The sequence below is a fragment of the Anser anser genome (assembly GCF_964211835.1).
Source record: "Anser anser genome assembly, chromosome: 1".
In the NCBI taxonomy this organism is placed as follows: Eukaryota; Metazoa; Chordata; class Aves; order Anseriformes; family Anatidae; genus Anser; species Anser anser.
In genome coordinates, this window is record NC_139720.1 from 110,925,703 (window position 1) to 110,945,608 (window position 19,906).

The following is a 19,906-nucleotide window of genomic DNA, read 5'->3' on the forward strand; positions in this document are numbered from 1 at the left end:
TAAAATAATTTATATAACCCTCTGAATATAGTAGAACATCAATTTTCTTTCATTTTCTTTAAAAAATACCACTTAAGATGTGGAAATAAAACAGTTGATCTACAATGGGTAGCAGTTCTATTTCCTGAAACTTTTCTTGTATCAACTGGAGGAGCCTAGAAGTACATAATTAAACACATGGGTCCAAAGCATGACAGAAGTGGCAGTAAATATAGATGTTTCTACAGATACTATCTTTCTAGTTAGATATTATGACTTGCAATAAAACTGAAATAGAACATATGTCTGCAAGCAAAGTTTTCTGATGCATTTAGGATTCCATGAAATTTTGTTTAGTGCTTTCTGACATAGATTTTATTACATTTAGGATCATATCTGAAATTATTATTATAAAGCCACCAGAAACTATGGGATTTTGATGGCTATTTATTATTATGACTATTAGTTGCAAAGTACTAAGAGACCATATTTCTTTTCTTAGGTCTTCCTTATGTTAAATTTATACTTAAATATATATATATATATGCGCATGTATATATATGTATGTGTGTAAATGTACATGTGTGTGCATGTTTGTGTGTGTATAAAAGTCCATTTTCTTTTAAGAAGCTTTGCTTCACGTTTAACAATGTCAGTTGAATAGCTTTCAATATCATGTCATCTGTGTGGTTCATAAACCTTCAAAATATTATGTTATGTAACCATTCAAAGTTGTCCTGTCAACATCTAGAAACTGACTGAGAAGAGTTTTTCAGAACACCATTACAAAGCTGTTACTAGACTTCTCCCTGTCTCCTGACTGAGAAGAAATGGAAGTCAGGCAACCCAGTGAGCCTAGGAAGCCTGTGTCAAAGATTATTTATGTGCTGGGATGTACTATCAACTACTCCAGCATTTTGGTCCCCAAGTCATGCAAATGCTGACTAAAAGCATCCACACACTCCAACAACAGAGCAATGGGAGAGGTAGATGCACAGGCACATGCAGAGCACAAGACTAAGAGTGGAGTGAACACTAAAACTTTTACCAGAATATTCCTGAATTAATATAGTTGTCCTCACTTTCCTAAATCTAGATGCTATCAATGTCTGTATCTAATGTTGCTCACACTGTTCCTTTCTAGGAACATAACTGTATAAGCAGCCCCATCAATTTGCACCATGCCCATCTTTCAATCAATGATTGCTCAAGTGGGATTATGGCAGGAGAGAGCAGTTCCATATATCACCATGCCCCAGCAGATTACCCAGTAAGACCATGGACAACTTGACTCACACTAAAACAAACCATAACCACAAGCAAACACACTTAAGGTACAATGTGCTGCTTAAATACTGCTTCATTTGCTACTGCATATTCTAGCATGATTTAACCTCATTCAGATGACAGACTTCTCTGCTAACATGTGCATTTGGGAGCAAGCCAAATTCAACATGATTCATGCCATGAAGAATCTCATTGACTTCTCCTCACTTTTGTGTTTCTCTGTGTTCTTTCAACTGTGGGTGCTATGAGACAAAGGACCTATTTATATTGTTTATAACTAGGAGACTTATCAAGAAAAGGAGGGAGTCAGTGAGTTGCTAAGGTAGACATCAGAAATTTCCCCACTCAGTAATCCTGAAGACCATTTTCAGTTTCTTTTTATGAAAAAAAAAATTGTTGTGTCAGCTGCCAAGAATGCTGGAAAAAGATGGGTGACTTTTCCTTAACTGGAAAAAAAAAAGGAGTTCTTAGAAATATATACGATATACCTTTCTACATCTCAGCAGTGCATGATGCTATGAGCAGATGAGCAGAACTAAAAGGCCAGTCACTGTGATCTGCTAGGGACTTGCCTCTGTAAAACAGACATCAACATTTAACAGAAGCTGTCTGAGATGATTGTTTTCAGAACACTGTGACAAAGCTAGCAACTAGGCTTTTCCCTGCCTCCCAACTGAGAATAAATCCATTTCTCTCATGTAGAATAAAGCTTCACATAATGCAGGTAACATTATATTAACAATGACTTAAAAAACATGCTCCCATTATTCTACAGTTCCCCCACAGGGCTGGACTAAACATAGCAGTTGTCAATTATTCAGGTTCAATTTTGATCTCTGCTCCTGCATTCATTCCGCTTTGGACAAATTTCTAAGCCCATCCTAAAAAAATCTTTGGAAAACTGACTTGCAGCTTCCACTGTTTCACCTATATGTAGGGACCTCCAGTATTCTTGACTCTTCTTAAGCTGCTCCTCTACCATTATTTTTCAGCTCCTTGCAGTGCTTTCTTTCCCTGGTCTCATTTTCACTGGCAAATTTTAGCCTAGCATGGACAGACAGATGAAGATCTGTTGGACTTCCTGTGGCCATTTCCCAGCTAAAGGTTGTTTCTCCCTTGAATATAGGCGAAAATCTATCTTTGTACTAAAGCAAGCCTTTCTGGGAAGATGTTAGGCCCAGAAGTTGGGTGCTTTCTGCTTTCCCCAAGAAGCCTACTGCTTGCATAACTTATTAACGAGAAACCTGGAAATCTAGGCCTTCACAGGACACAGAGCAGAAGGGTTTGGGACAAGCTGTCACAGACTTCTGGGATGGCTCTAAATAACCTTGCAAGCAAGAGCATAATTCTGTGTATTTGAAATGTCTCTTTACTGAAGAATGGGCAAATAGGGTAAAATGCCAAAGCCAAACTCCTCTTTCTACACCTTCATTTCTTCACTTTCAGCTGAAAACAGCAGTTGTGCTCAAGAATGTACAGTAGTGTGGGATACAGGTTAGGGAACAACTGTGGTTAGCCAAAGAAGCTGGATTCCCAGTTTGTGGGAAAATGAGAGTCCTTGAAATTGGTTTCAGCCCAAATAGGACAAAAATCCAAAGGAAAAAAAAGAAATAAATACAACAAACCCAGAAATCCCCAAGAGTTGGAAGCTCTCTGGATCTTTTAGCAACTCAGTAAAACTGGCAACAAATATAAGGTTCATATAATAGCTGCAAGGGTCACAGCAGGTTGCTGGTCCCAGGGCAGACTTGTTAACAGCCCCCCCATGGCAAGGGTCACAGATCTCCCCATCCCCTCAGCTGCGGGGAGGACCTGCCAAACCCCACCGTGAGGTAACATTTCCTTGCTTCCTCAGTACATTTCCAACCAGCAAAAACAACAGTATTTGCAACAGCACGGCTCAGTCCTGGAGAGCAGACATACTCGATCTTGAGAGGAGTCATCAGTGCTTACCATTGCCACAAACGCTAGTCCAGGCTAACTGTAGCAGTAACTTTGTGCTGCATTAACACTTAATTAAGTTGTGAAACATTGCATAATTAATATTGCTCTATACTCAGGCTTAATATCAGCCTTTTTTTGTATCATTTTGAAGCTTTTAGAATGTGCTTTATCTAAGTAGTTAACAAATGAGATTTTTAATGTTAATCTTGGTGATTCAGACAAAATCCGGTTATTTCACGCAGTAAGATCCCATTGAATCTCCATTATGAAGGCTAATGGAAAACCTCATTGGATTACAGTTTGACGTCAAATCTGGCACAGCACAACCTGCAGACATCTGACTCACAGTGCCAGCAAAGACTTGGAAACTTCCAAGGAATCTTTCCTGTATTTAAACCAATATAATTCCCTGGGAAAGAGCACATCTGAAAACAAACTTGTCTTAAGAACTTTTATTACGATCCCATTTGAAAAGTGATTGGCCTTCTCTTAAGGAACAAGCGGGGAATTCCCCGCTTCTTCTCATGAAGAACGTAAATGAACATTGCGTTTTTTTTCAGTAGCTCTAGTATGTAGTTTCCTATAAATGGGAATGAATAATTTGTATTTGAGGACTGTGGTGATTAACGGTCTGGTAGTGGTGGTGGCTGGTTTGTTGGTTGGTTGAACAGAAAAAGGGAAAACCTTCCAGAGTCCATTAATTTCCTGATACTTTGCCATGGCATAAGTTAGTGGATCTAATTTGTAGGGGTGTGTGTGTGTGTGTGTGTGTGTGTGTGCATGCGTGTGTGTATACATACAATTTGTATCTAGGTTTATCTGCAGATTTTTCAATATGAAAAAGCATTTTGGCCTTAAACACAACATACTTCCTTTCACAAGTTTTCAGATCTCAGTCCATGCCTGTTACATTGTAAGAAAGTTCCTGCATCTCAAGAAGAAGATATGCTCTTCTGCTGTTAAATTTATGCAGCTAGGAAAAACAAACAAACAAAACAAAAGAAAAACAAAAGCAACAACAACAAATAATAACTGTAAGACAGATCAAAACATGTTTTCATTAGTTTGCAAGTATTCATTGTAGCAAAGACAGTCCTTTATCAGAGCTTTTTTGGTGTGGTCTTGCATAGCAATACATTAAAAAAAAAAATAAAAAATTGCTCAACTTCACTCAGATTCAAGAGACATCTATGTCTGTGTGAGCTTTCAGAAAGTTTGGGCTACTGGGAATGCTCTAAAAGTTGTCTGATTATCCTATGCCAGAAAAGTTATATCCAGTTTAATAAGAGAATTTACAACTGAGATAGACACAAAATCACTTCTTTTCAGTGATTTCACCTCCATCAAGAACCTGAACAGTAAAGTCCTGCTGTCAAAATTACATAATGATACAGCAAACTGACTGGAACTTTTTGGTTAAATCTATTCCAGACATTAATAAATAGATAACATGAAATTGAACCAAGATTTTAACTGACTTTATTTATTTTTTTTACCACCTTGCATCCATCAAATCTTCAAGTTAAAATTATTTGATATTATTTAAATGAGTTATTAATTTTAAAATATCCATATATCTTAGTTTTAAATGCAATGTCTTTGAAAATGTTAGTATGTCATTTTGGGTTGGGTAAAATACCTGAATTTTTTAAATTTTCAAGAAAACTTCAAAAGAGGTAAAGATTTTTTCTTTTCCATATTGCTGCCAGTAGCCTGTGTGATGTTTGTACAAATTTGGAGCTGCTAAAAACAGAGTTGCCATAAGAGACATAACACTATGACAGCAATAATTTTTACCCACAGTACAGCATGCACTATCTGGCCATATGCATGTCAGTCCTAGTTGTTAATCTGGCTCTATGAAATGCCTCTCTAAACCTGAAAACAACTCAACATAAATCACCAGGAGCTAGAAAAAAGCTGAAAGAATTGACAATGCAAGTTAGGCCTGCCTTCTTATGCCAGTTATGGCAGCCTCTGGGATATGTTGCCCAAACATATGTTGAAAAACCTGGGAATGAAGACAAGGACTTTGCAGTGTGGTAATTATGATGCTGGGTCTCTCAAAACCAAATGTTTTAGGTTCTATGTAAGCATTTTATCCACTTCTTTAGCATGCATCCCTGGTAAGGGCTGAGGGCTATTTCAGAAAACAGGTTGATTTATTTTTAATTCCTATTTTTATTATGCTTCCAGTTTCACATATCTGTACTTCTTTTGCTCCACCAAAACTGCAATTTTTACTGACTTCATGAATCAACTCTTTAAACTTAAAAAATATAAAAATAATAATAATCTCACAATTAGATATTCTCAGTCTGAGAAGGACTGAGAAATTTGCTTGCATGATGTCAAATAGCAAATGAATGTCTGTGAGCACTGCCAAGTTATAAAACTTGTAATTAATTTACCCTGTAAAAGCTTGGCTGCCTTTTTTTTTTTTTTTAAATATATGTAGCAGTATACTATTTCACCTGAAGGAGAAAAAAAAATGAAGAACTAAATAGTTAGTTTTTTTTATATATATATATGTTTTTCAAAAGTACTCCTGATTGCTCAGTTGTATTCTGCTGAAAACTCTTCCAAACAAACAAACAAACTAGGCAGAATGAATTCTAAGTAGATAGTAAAGTTTGCTGATAATACTCTAAAGAGGGTGTGAACCTTTGAGTAAAGCCATTACATCTTTATTATGCATCCATATTAACTTAACACTTTCCAAATTCAGTCTCCTGAAACCTTTATAATGGTCTTTAAGCTTTGGTACAGGCACAGTGTTTTCAAAAAGGTGAGTCCTCTAATGACTCATGAAAAAAATATGTACACCCTACTGTGGAAAAAAAATGTTATGTGCTAATTAAAGGTGGAAGTCAGAACTGAATAAACCTTACATAGATTTTGTCTGGTATATAAGCTTTTTTTCTTACGTCAGGTAAGACACACACACCGTTGTTCATACTTCATTCAGCTAAGGCATGATTAACTAACCGGAATTTGCCTAAATAAGGCTCAGTGCATATATCCAAGAATTTTTAGTAAGCCCTTTTCTGATTCTCCTCATTGGTATCCTGGAAACTTTTGTTTATTTCCACAAACAATAGGTTTATTTGTCATTTCTATAGAAGAAAAGCTTCTAGAGCTAATTTACAGGCAAACTATGTTCCCTCCCATTTTATTTTATCACTTGCAGAAAAACTTAAACTACTTAGTTTCCCTGAGGTCCCTTGAAAATTAAAGGTTCTTATGGTAAATCCTTATTTTTTAAATTACTCACCTCCATAGATTTAAGGAAAAAGAAAGCAAACTTCTTTCCCTGCCACCCCAAAAATGTGCAAAGGGATGTTTTAATTCTTGGACCTTTTACATCTTGTCAGCCATATAGTCTCCCCTTCTTTTATAAGCTTATTTAAATTAAAATTAATTACTTGGCATTTTTATTAAATCTTCTATCCCTTATGCTACCATGGACAATTACCTTAAAACAATGTTTGCAAAGTATAGACTTCCCAAGCTTAAATGAACTTTAAATCTGTTCACATTCAATGATTCCACTATGATTTTGATTTAACACTTGAAGCTGAATAACATAGTTATGGACGACAAAAATAAGGCAATCTTATACACAAATATTAACTTCAGTGAGTGCATTCATTACTCCACTAATACACATCTTCTGAACTTGAAGATGGCACCAGGAATTTAGTTCCATCACTCTGATCATCTTCATGGCCCTCCTCTGGACCCGTTCTAACAGGTCCACATCCTTCTTGTGCTGGAGGACCCAGACCAACTGAGTGAGGCCTCACAAGGCGGGGTTGGGGGGTTGAGGGAGGGGTAGAGGGGGACAATCACCTCCTTTGACCTGCTGGCTGCTCCTCTCTTGATACAGCCCAGGATGCATCTTTGGTCTGCAAGTGCATATTGCTTGCTCATGTCAAGTTTTTAAACCACTAGAACTCCCAAGTCCTTCTCTGCACGGCTGCGCTCAATGAGTCCTTCACCCAGTCTGTACTCATGTCTAGGATTGCCCCAACCTAGGTGCAGCACCTTGTACTTGAACTTGTTGAACCTCATTAGGATCACATGGGCCCACTTCTCAAGCTTGTCCATGTTTTGTATGGTATCTCTTCCTTCTGTTGTGTCGACTGCACCACTCATTTTGGTGTCATTTGCAAACTTGTTGAGGGTGCACTCAATCCGATTGTCTCTATCATTGATAAAGATACTAAACAGGACCAGTCCCAAGACAGACCTCCGAGGGACACCACTCATCACTGGCTTCCACCTGGACATAGAGCCATTGACCATCACCCTCTGGGTGCAGCCTTCAAGCCAATTCCTTATCCAGTCTTCAGTCTTCCCAGTCTATCCAGTCTTCCCTTATCCACTGAATGGTCCATCATTCAAATCCACACCTCTCCAATTTGGAGACCAGGATATCATGTGGGACCGTGTCAAAGGCCTTGCAGAAGTTCAGGTAGATGACATCAGTCAGTCTTCCCTTGTCAACTGATGCAGTCGCTCCATCACAGAAGGCCACCAGATTGGTCAGGCACAATTTTCCCTTGGTGAAACCATGCTGGCTGTCTTAGATCACCTCTTTGTCTTACATGTGCCTTGACATTGCTTACAGGAGGATCTGTTCCATGATCTTTCCAGGTACAGAGATGAGGCTCACTGGTCTGTAGTTCCCTGGCTCCTCTTTTCTATCCTTTTTTAAAACGGGAGTGATGTTTCACTTTGTCCAGTCACCAGGGACTTCACGTGACTGTCATGACCCTTCAAATATGATGGAGAGAGGTTTTCTAGCCAGTTTCCTCAGGACCCTGGGATGCATGTCATTGGGCCCCAAAGACTTGTACTTGTTCAGTTTCATCTGGTGGTCTCAAACCTGTTTACAGTGGGAGGACTTTGCTCCCCCAGCCCTCATCTACAGGTTCAGGGAAATGAGAGACATGGGAAGCCTGACTGGCACTGAAGACTGAGGCAAAGATGTTGTTGAGTACCTCAGCTTTCTGGTAACTGTTGTTACCCTTCTCATTTATCAGAGGAGGTACATTCTCCCTGGTCTTTCTTTTCTGGCCAATGTACCTCTAGAATCCCTTCTTGTTATTCTTTGCATCTCTTGTCAAGGTCAGTTCCATCCATGCCTTGTCTTTCCTGATCCCATCCCTGCACATCCAGGTAGCATCCTTGTATTCTTCCCAGGCCACAGATCCCTGCTTCTGCTGTCTGTGCATTTCCTTCTTGTGCCTCAGTTTGACCAGCAGGTTCTTGCACAACCATCCTGGCTTTCTGCCATCCATGCTCTCTTTATTACACAGGGGTATGGAGAGTTCTTGTCATGCTCTAAGGAAAACATCCTTAAAGAGTTGCCATCTCTGTTCAGCTCCTTTGTCCCTAAGGACAGTGTTCTAGGAATCTCATTCACTACGTGTTTAAATAGCTGGAATTTTGCTCTTTGGAAGTTCAGGGTCCTGACTTTACTCATTGCCAAGCCGATATTCCTTGAGATCACAAACTCAACCAGGGTATGGTCACTGCAGCCCAGACTGCCTCCAGTCTTAACCTCTTTAATGAGTTCTTCTGCACTGGCAAGCACCAGGTCCAGAAATGTTTCTCCTCTGGTTTCTCTCTTTCTTTTTCTTCTCTCTGGAACTTAACCTCAATACACTCTAGGAATCTCCTGGATTGCTTACAGCCTGCTGTGTAGCTTTTCCAGCAGATATCTGGGTGGTTGAAATCTCCCATCAGGAGGAGAGCATGCAAGTGTGATGCTTCTTGTAGTTGAATCAAGAAGGCCTCATCAATAGGCTCTCCTTGATCAGGTGGCCTTTAGTACACCCCAACCACAAGTTGTCCTTTATTGGTCTGGACCTTAATTTTTACCCATAAGCTCTTAACTTGTCCATGGCTATTTCTCAGAGGCATCAAGAGAGCAGGCTAATAGTCAGAACCACAGCTCTCCTGAACACTCATCCCAAAGTACATAAGGGATATAGAACCTTCCCCCTCTTCCACCTGTTTTGCAAACTTGGTTGTCACCCTGTAAATCACAGTCATGTTTTACTTCCATTTCCTAAAGATATTTAAATGGCATAAGGCATACCATGAAAAGAAAACTTGATAAGAATGCAAAAGTTGCTCTGCATAAATCAGATGGGTCAACATTGGTGTGGCATACGTATGTCCACATGCCTCCAACATGCCTATCGGAAGAATTGCATTCACCTGGTGGGCAGCAGAAATGAGTATGCTCTTGGTAAGCACTGGTTCAATTAGAGTTCTTGTCCAAGACTCCTAACCCCTCCACTAGTACTGCATTATGACCTAGATGTATTATGGAAGATGATTGCATTTAGAAGCACCCAATTCAGAAAGTCATTGCTAAGAACAAGTTATCTGGCCAAATAATGTCAAATCCTATCTTACTGTGAAATTACTTAATTATGTCTGTGTCACATTCTTTCCTTCTCTCAGCATGTCATAATTGTCAAACATGCTTTCCATCTCTCAGGACCAAGGCAGTCTCAAGGCACCTGAAAGGGCTCTATCTGAACATTTCAATGTACTCGATCAGGTTGCTGCAACATGAGCTTTTGTCCATCCTTACACAACACTGGCCCGTGCTCTAGGTCTCTGCAAGTCACAAAACTCTCCTAAATGGAAACTTTTATAATATTTTTTTATTGTGTATAAGTTAAGAAAAAACATAGCAAAGAATAATCTATTAATTTGTCTTTAGGGAAGTCTGCCAGAACTCAGAAGCGATTTCTTGTAAAATATTACTTAATTAAGATAAAGCTATTTTTTACAAAGTATTACTTAAGTCTCAACACAATGCAAGGGAAAAGCTATTTAGGGGTTTAAGTAGATGTTTCTGATTTTTTTTTTCACAGTATGTCTTGTTTATCAATAATTATTCTGTATAGACATTTGTCATGATTAGTAATTATCAATCCAGTACTAAATGAACTAAAAAGAATGGTGCACTCAATACAACCTGAATCTATGACATCTCTCTGTGGGCCTTTAATTACAGAAAAGGTTGACTGGAGCAGAGTAGGAACAAAGGCAACGAAGACTGGAATTTAAATACTGAAAAGCAGAGGAATAAGAAGCACTAGAGCCTTGAGTCAGAGGAAGAATCATAAATGTCAGAATTATGGTGGTTCAGTTAGGGTGAGAAGGAGTTATTTGGAGTAATGATGAATGAAACTGGTGAGGGAGCCAGGGAGAGAAAAAAAGGCACAAGGAAATGGAGTACAGATTACTTTTATACTTGTGAGGAGCTCACAAGTAAACAAAGTAAACAATGACCTTCTGAAGGCAAATACTTACAGCTAAGGATTTTTGATTGAACAGGTCTGTTTCTGTTTTTTCATCTAATTTTCAAAATTTCTAACATGCAGTAGGAAATTGGTTGTTCAAAATGTCTGTCCTTGGATGATATGACATCTGTCCGCCCTCTGACCTGCTTCTGGGGTCAGACGTAATCCAAGGAAGTCTGCACCACCAAAGGCACCCCCAGTCCACACAAAGGAAGAAGATATGAGGGTGTTACCATTTGTTTTCTGTTAGTGATATATAAGCACACACTAGGGAGGATGCAGAGTGAGCTTTCAGCTCTTACACAGTGCTTCTACAAGACCAGGTAAATCTCCCAGTTCTATATGTTGACCTTTTTTTGCTCTTCTAGTTTGAACTGCTTTTGAATCACAAATGTAGTTAACCTCAGCTTTTATGCTACTTCATTCATGGTGTTTGTTTCCTTCATAAATCATGTCTAGATACAGTAGATTGGGAGGCATTCTGCTAGAAAAAAAAAAAAAAAAGATAGAAACTAAAGTAGTCTTCCCTGCTCTGAATGAGTAACACTTCTTCCCAGTTTTCTTGAAAATGAAATTCTGTTCTCTCTCAAATTACTCGGAACTAGCCACATCCTTTCAGGAGTATGTGAGGACATAATGTCGCAAGACATGTTGCTGTCTTCCAAGTGTGACAGGGTATACCTGCATAGGGTGTTGCAACCCCTGATCCAAATTTAATCTGGTTGTCTACCTCAAATACATGCAGAGATTATGGCAATGAATCCAAGCGTGCATTAAGCCTAATCAAATGTCTCATCCCTGTCTGTCAGTGAATTGTGTATTTCCCAGAATCAATCAAATAGGTTTACTAGATATGCAAATATGTGATTACCCTTTCTTTATATAAAAAAAATACAGCACACTGAAAATTTGAAAGTGGAAGACCTGATAGATAATCCAATCTTGAAGAATATAAACAAATAGCAACTACATTAATCCCAACAACTGTCAAATTTAAGTTAGAAGTCAGAGTATTCACTACTACTATCTGAATATGGCCATGATGAAAAACTGTCATATCCTGTCTGAAGTGAGTTAAGAAACAGCCAGGAGTAAAACCTCTTCAGTCTCATGTCTATCAAAACAGTATCAGGAAATCTTAACATGTAATTTTTTCCATGTATCAAAATTAACAAATTAGTAAATAAAGCCCCAAGTTCATACCATACCTGTTGAATGATATCTTTATTACTGTTGAGGATTAATATCATGAGCATGGGCCAAGAATGCAAATATGCTGTGTGAAAGAATTTAGGAGTACAGCTGAAGAGTCAAGAGATTGTTCAGCAAAAACACTGATATGTTGCCTTCTCAAAAATTTGAAGAAAGAAGGCAAAAGGAGAAGAAAAGGAGTAATATTAGCATTGATTTGCTTTGCGTTCATATTAAAAGGTATTTTTGTTGTTGTTGTCTTTTTTCAGTTCTGCCCTGTTCCTCCCCCGCAGGCCAGATGACATCCTAATATGAATGAGTAAGCTAACCTCCACCCTTTCTCTCCTGCAATAAAGACCTTTTCCATTCCTGTGCTAAATGTACATTTATACAAACAGCCCTCTAAAGAAATGGATCTTACTCTCTTTTCTGTATACATCAAAAGTCATACTCCATGCATCAGCACAGAAAAAGCACTTTAAAAAAATGTTGCAATACCTCCAAGAAAAGAAATATTATTGATGCAGCTGAAGTACTTCAATGTTACATTTTTTTAACCTCAGAATTGATGTGACTTATTGCTTCTAAATCTTCTCTGCTTTATTGGCTTTGTGACATGGAAGCATTATGACCTTGCCTTGTCCTTGCAGAGCACTATGTCAATGGCAGTGACCATGGTGAGACATGGCAAACTGGACAGTGCAGACAAGAATGGGATGTGATGCCCCCTGTCATGCATCAACAGTGGACAAGACAACAGTACCTGAAACTAATGGACAAATGTACCACAGTACCATCGTGGTCCGATGAGATTGGTGATCACTGGTAGCATCTTGCTGGAAACATCCTCAGTGCCAGAGACTGAATGGTGGGACATGGTTATGTGTGTGTCCAACACTGCCAGCATGGAGCCAAGCTGCTGCCACAAGCCAACGACAGACCGGCAGGACCAAGCATGCTGCCTCCAGACCCACTGTCCTGTCATGGCAGAAACCCAAAGGTGGAGAAGCAGAAGGACTGTAGTCCTATAGGTTCAAAATTCATATCTGAGACTCTGTAATAAGCAGATTATAATATTTTCACTGACTAGCAAAATCTCCCAAAACCCAGCAGTGAAATAACCCCAAAATATTAACTGCTACAAACTGAGTCACTGGGGTTAGTCTAGTGTCTTTGTACAGTGTTGATGAAAAACTTTAGAGCATATTTAAAGCCTTAGTACTTGTTTTATTCCACCAGTCAAAGTCTATTATTTTCATAAAGCTGTTCTTTAGGCCACCAACACACTGTGGGAAAGCTTAGAAAACTCTGACATAACATAACATACCTTGGGACTATATTTCTTTTAAAATCTTTACTAGCATTAGCAAAACACCGTATAAAGTTATCTGTGTACATCCAACAATTTCCATTGCAGGACAAAAAAAAAAAAAAAAAAAAAAAGGATGAGGAGGTGATGTGGGAGGTGATGTGGGTTGGATTAGGAAAGACTGCAAATGATGAAAGATTGTGTGGCAACTGGGGACAAAGCTGGCTTCTTTAGATTTTTATTTCCAGAATGTATTTCTCAAAACAAGCAAGAGGTGTAGCATTCCTGCACACTTTGGGAAAGTTTTTAGTTTTGTTGTTGTTTGTTTGTTTGTTTGTTTTTTCACAGATGAGGGGAAGAGGTACTTGGGCAAGCTAAATGTCTCTTAAACACAATTCCACTATAACTGTTTTTCCACTCCATTGTTTCCTAGCAGAAACAAAAGGAAAACAAAAACAAACAAACAAACAAAAACAACAACAACAACAACAAAAACAGGCATAGCTTTGACTTGTTCGTCTCTGTACCATATTGAAGGACAAAGTGTTTGACATAGCTTTTCAAAGAGTACTGCACACTCATGGTGATATTTCATGGAGCAAATGCCAATAGCTGGAATAAATATTTTTTGTTTTATTCCAGACACTACATGTGCTGCACAGGAAAGGTAATTGTGCTTCAGTGGTTAAACCAAATCACACTGGGTTTTAAACTACAAATCAGCCTTCACATATACAAAATCAGGAAATGACAGGAGGGTTTTGTGTGATCCCTGAGCGACATCTGGTGACCATTTTCTGCTGCCTGTGTCAAAGTTTGAGATAACAATACCAGCGCCCTCTTTGAACACTTTTCAGAACTGGAATTTCCATAAATTTAACCAACACGTAACATTAACTGGAAACTACCCTGTTAATCAGTGCCAGGGAAATAAATTTATTCCAGAGTTAAACATATTAGAATTGCCAGATAAAGTATTTTAATAAGACAAGTGCTATTATGTTTGATACTTAATGAAATTATACTCCATATGGAGTTCACCTCTATTACCTCTGTCACAGAAATACAAATAGAATGGCAGTTCTTGTAAAGCAGAAATAAGACAAGTGTTCATGCAATGATCAACTCAACAAAAGTGCTTTTATTCTAGCACAATAAAACCTCATTTGAGCCTGAAAAACTCCTTCACTCCTGACATCCATGCTTTGTTTCCTACAACATTACTTGGAAAAATCTCTATCATCTACATGCCAGTATTATTTATGAAAGGTGGATGAAATTCTGTTATTACTCTTAGTGCTCCTCTTTTCTTTTCTTTTCTTTTCTTTTCTTTTCTTTTCTTTTCTTTTCTTTTCTTTTCTTTTCTTTTCTTTTCTTTTCTTTTCTTTTCTTTTCTTTTCTTTTCTTTTCTTTTCTTTTCTTTTCTTTTCTTTTCTTTTTTCTTTTCTTTTCTTTTCTTTTCTTTTCTTTTCTTTTCTTTTCTTTTCTTTTTTTCTTTTCTTTTCTTTTCTTTTCTCTTCTCTTCTCTTCTCTTCTCTTCTCTTCTCTTCTCTTCTCTTCTCTTCTCTTCTCTTCTCTTCTCTTCTCTTCTCTTCTCTTCTCTTCTCTTCTCTTCTCTTCTCTTTTCTTTTCTTTTCTTTTCTTTTCTTTTCTTTTCTTTTCTTTTCTTTTCTTTTCTTTTCTTTTCTTTTCTTTTCTTTTCTTTTCTTTTCTTTTCTTTTCTTTTCTTTTCTTTTCTTTTCTTTTCTTTTCTTTTCTTTTCTTTCTTTTTCCTTTCCTTTCCTTTCCTTTTCATTTTTCTTTTTCTTTTTCTTTTTTTTTACCATCAGAGCTTTACCTGATGGATTTAATAGTTTTGCACTTCTGGTTACTGGCACTATTGTGGTGCTTCTGCCCAGGCTCTGAAGGCACCTTTCCCTCAGGGGACCACAGTATGTGGACAGACAGCAGAGCAGGATGTTTATCATTAACTGTTCCTCTTTCTGATGTTCTCAGCCAGAGACACTAGGCCTGATTTACCAAGGAAATTAAGGGTCATCTGTTGTCTGCTGTTCCCCTGTGCATCATTCTGTCTGCATCTTCTCTGGTGCCAGCAGAAGCTTATGATCCTGCTCCAGTGCATGGGGAAGCAGGGCACCCAGCTGGGAGCCCAGCAACAGCAAGGTTGAAAGAGGCAGTAAGAGACGGGGGCTGAAGAACTATGGGAATGTGCAAAAAATGGCCAAATACCCAAGCTATTTCCAGAAAGAGAGCAGACAGGAATATGGATTCAACTCCCCTTTGCTAAACTGTAGAAAAAAGTAATGCTATCTTCTTTTCAAGAACCTCCTCCAAATCATGGCATCTAGGGAAGATCAAATTAAACCTGGATATCTCAGATACATCAAACTTTGGAGAGAAGTTATTTGTCCTTATAAATATTGGTACAATGCAAAATAAACCAGTGTTGAGAGCCCAATAGCACAATGAACAGTAACAGGTAATAACATAATACAGGAGGTTTGAGATTTACCTGTCAGCTGGTATCTTAATGTCAGATTTCTACGAATGTAGTGGTCAGTGCTATTTTCCATTTTCTATTACTTTGTTAACAACAGATCTGCTTCAGACTATTAACATAAATGGACAAAGTAACCCAGAAGAAATGGAAGAAGTCACTTTTCATAGGGAGCAATTTTGCTGCCTGCACTGATTTTTTTTTTATTTTTTTTTGGGGGGTGTGTGTCATTGAGAGTTTATAACACATCTATCTACAGACTAGTTTCAGAAAGAAAATAGTAGTGGTTCTTTCCATCTTACAGCTCTCTTGATCATTTCTCTAAGAACACATTCAATCCATCTCACCTTTCCATCATCCAGCCTGGCCTCTAACACCTTTCCCAGGGCTCTTCTTGTAAAAGATGCTGTTGCTTGAAGTCCATTAAAAATGCATTTCCTGTTTATTTAGTATTTAGCAAATAATTTGAAAGGAGTATTTTTCTAGGGTACCCTGCATATGTCAGAACTCTGAATTCAAGAGCAGGACAGTAAGCCATCTACAGGAAAACAAAACACCACCAACAAAAAAACACACACACAAGAACTAGAGCTGCCTTCCTCTTTCCCCAGGAGCAATTTGAAACAGGAGTGTTACATTAAAGTTTCATTTCAGAATTTTACAGCATAAGGGTTTCATTTTCTTGTGAGAGGGAAGGTGAGAAAGTGTTGGAACTATATGGAGAGCAGAATAAAATTCTTATAAAATGGAAAGAGGCAAAAAAGCAGGAAGAGAAGGAAGATCCTTCCCTCATTAAAGCAGTCAGGAGAGGATAAAAAATGGCAATGACTCAAGTTTCCTTTTAAAAAAAAAAAGTAAAGAAAAGGAAAGAAAAAAAAAAAGGAAGAAATAGAACAGCTGAGAGCAGATATGGTGAGAAAGCTGTTAGAAAAACTGTCACATCACGCAGGCAACACTGTTCAGATCCCAGTGACCTGCCTCACACACCACAGATATTCAGCAGTAAAATTTGTTTTAAGAACTGTATGTCATCTCATGGCTTAGAAAAAGGGGGGATACATTTTCATACTGCATGATTTAATGTTATTTGAGTTGACCTATTTCCTTCAGTTTCCCTTTTAAGGAAAGCTTGGATTCTGCAGAGAGCAGGAGAACTCAATTCCATATTCTTCCAGGAACCTGTTTTGTGTCCCTGACTATATATCTCTAATTTTCTTTGCCTCTGTTTACTGTTTCACCCATTTTCTTGGCTTTAGTCCAAGCCTCAAAGGACTGGAAGAGTAACTGATATCTTCAGTACCAAACAGAAATGCAAAGAATGGAGGAAAGGAGAAATCAGTCTGGATAATGTGCATAAAAAAGTAAAAATAATAATAAAAAATACTACTTTTTTTTTTTCCCCTAACCAATACAATAAATTATCTCATATGGAAAAATTGACTCATCATAAGACATTTTGTTCAGGTATTGTAAGAAAAATGTAGGCAATGAGCAGCAACCCTGTAGCTGGCATTTCCCCTCACGCCAATGTATTGGACCACAAGGTCCAAGTCCCTCTTCTGTCTGTGGGCACCAGTGACATCTGAGACCTGCGTATCTAACCCACCATGCTACTGAGCCCTTCTTTTCTGCTTGCTGACAATAAAGAATCACAGAATAGTTCTGGGATTACTCTAGTAACAAAGATTTCAGGGAGCTCTGTACCAGCACTCACTGCTTTGCAGTCAGCACGGGAAGAGTTTATATCAGCAGTTGCTGCCCTGAATTGGAAGAGAGTAGAGTTACCTTGCAGGTGGGCACCTAAGCCAGTTACCCCAGGCTGGAGGGTTTTCCCAGGCAGATCTTCTGCTGTTCCCACCCTTGATGAACCTCTTAAATTTCACTTGGACAGAATGAAAACAAGTCTTCAACTTAATGGCAGGGACACTCGGCTTTCAGCTGTTGCTTCACTATTTTTAGAAAATGGAAAGACAATTCATATTGCAGTCAGACTGAATAACCTGATAACTGGAGTGTTTTCCAAGAAAATGTGGGAGAAGACAGGAGTCATACCAATTTCACACATTTTAGGTAAAGTACTTTCAAACAGCTAAGATATAGTTATATCTTGTTTACCTTCCTTGTAAATCTAATACCCCAAACATTTTTCCAGCCAAATTTATTCCACCAATTCAATACAGATTCACAACTATAAGAGGCCTTTTAAATTTATAGTTCAGAAATATTATTTCCAGCTCTCCATAATCAGAACTTGTTCTGTGGAGATGTAGTGAGCTCTATTTATATAAATAAGAAAACAGATAGAGGATATTATAACATGGACAAACACTTGTGTATTCTGAAGCTGTGAGAACGGTTCTCTACTGCTTATAAATTCAGGTGCCTCACCCCTGGACATAGAAGCATCAACCAGTTAGTTACAATGGATTTAGATCTGAAAATGTGTATGGTGGAAGAAAAGAGCAAAAGGTACTGAACCTCCTGACTTCCCCCTCTATGCTAAGAAGTAAATAAAGGATTCAGAGGACAAACATTTAGCATAAGACCTGCCCCATCTAGTGAGGATTCATCCATAACACAACACAAGCAAAAGCATCCTGTGACCATGTAGACTTCCATTCCTTGTTGTGTGTTTGGAAACAGGTGTGTAAACATAACCAAAAGCTCCACACTCTTATACTCCCTTTCTACCATCACACCCCCTTTCCACACTGAAAGTGCTTTCTTCTGCAATATGAGAAATAGGTTTCTCTCTTTTGTATTACACATGCAACAGCAGCTTTCACCAAACTACATATCTGAGTGGCTGAATTAGACAAACTAAAGAAGCAAAAGGTCAGCTAACTACAGTGATTTTCAGGCATGTGCAACATATTGTTCTGGATTAAACTGTATTTTATTCACTCATTCTGTTCATGCAAAACAGACTTTTCCTTTTATGCTCGCTATCTGAGCAAGTAATGGTGGTAAAAAAATGACTTAAATAAGAAGAGATGCTAATAAATGGTGTGCTTAACTTCCTCAATCTCCAGTAAGAAGTAACTTGTGTGATCATCCTCTCTTGTCACATGACAGGTCTCTCTCGAGCCAGAGGGAGATGCAAAGCTTTTTTGTTGGGCCTTTTTTTCTCCCAACATTATTACTACTCTAATATAGAAATCTCTGAAGTGCAAGGTCTGCACTCTGTCCTTTGAGACTCAGCAGAAGTCTTTAAAATGCTTAGTCTATTAAAGCTTATAATGAATGATTAATGATCTGAAAGCTGCTGATCTGAGGTGAAAGACTCAGCAGAATTTGCCCAACAACTTTTGCAGATTTATGTTCTGCATATTAGAAACCAGAACCGTCACTGTAATTATTTCACAAAAGCTCAGATTCCTTTGTGAAGTACACACAAACCACCACAAAACACACACACACACAAAAAAAGCAACTCAAGAAGCAAAGGTGAAGCTCTCTGCCGTTTTCCTTTTGCTCTAAAGTCCTAGCTTCTGTTTGCTCCTTCAATTTCTTTCATCTGATAGCACTACAGAAAGAAATTTGCTTATTTTTTTATTTTCATAAGACCATGCTACAGCTTTACCCAATTTTATGAAGTTTTTGCTCAGATATAAAAGACCTGAATTTTCTACAGACTTTTCACTTTAGTCCAGGGCATAAGTGGTTTTCATTATGGGCATTCTAAGTTTAAAAAAACAGCACTCTGCACAGTGATAATTTGCACATTTATAAAGAATATTCAGACTAAAAGTATATCATTTTTTCTGTATCTTTTCAGCTCTGTACGTAAAGGGTAGTCATTTAGAGATAAATATTTTCAGGGTAAATATCATGCTCAAAGTAGTATGTATAGATGGAGATATGCAGTTTTCACCAAGGACCTTTAAATTTTTCCTGGTAACTTCTCAGATATGAGCAAGCCATGTGCAACTTTAACATTATTGATATACATACAGTTGTTATACTTGAACTTATATTTGTTCTTTAGTGCTCCAAATGACAACACATTAGGAGCTGTGTATGAACAAGGAGAGATAAATTCTAAAGCCATTGCAGTCCAAATAATACCTAGAAAAAAATAAAACATGCACAGCAGATTAAATGGGCTGTGAGAGTGTTGGTTGCACAGTCAACAATGCAACACTCTTGAATATGGTAGCCCAAAGCTCCAACCTTCATAACAACTTCATGTGTGTATTACCAAGAGGGCTACTATGCTACTGCTTTCTGAATTGAACTGCTTAGTACCCACCAACTTTTTTTGCAAAGACACGTTTCTCAGATATAGATTAAAAGGTCAAATTGATAAATAAATTACAAATAACAATGGAGGTTGAAACATGCAACATAGGGAAATGTTTTGTATTT

At 38.0% G+C, this 19,906-nt stretch overlaps 1 long non-coding RNA gene across 1 annotated transcript in view; it reads left to right on the top strand.

Moving 5' to 3' along the window:
- LOC310893146 overlaps positions 1-18,469 on the top strand; it is a 47,496-nt gene extending 29,027 nt beyond the window's left edge. Inside the window, exons 3-4 of the long non-coding RNA XR_014578756.1 lie at positions 12,002-12,051; positions 12,383-18,469. This is a non-coding gene — a long non-coding RNA (uncharacterized lncRNA). The remainder of the gene's footprint in view (positions 1-12,001; positions 12,052-12,382) is intronic.
- The last annotated feature ends 1,437 nt before the right edge of the window (positions 18,470-19,906 follow it).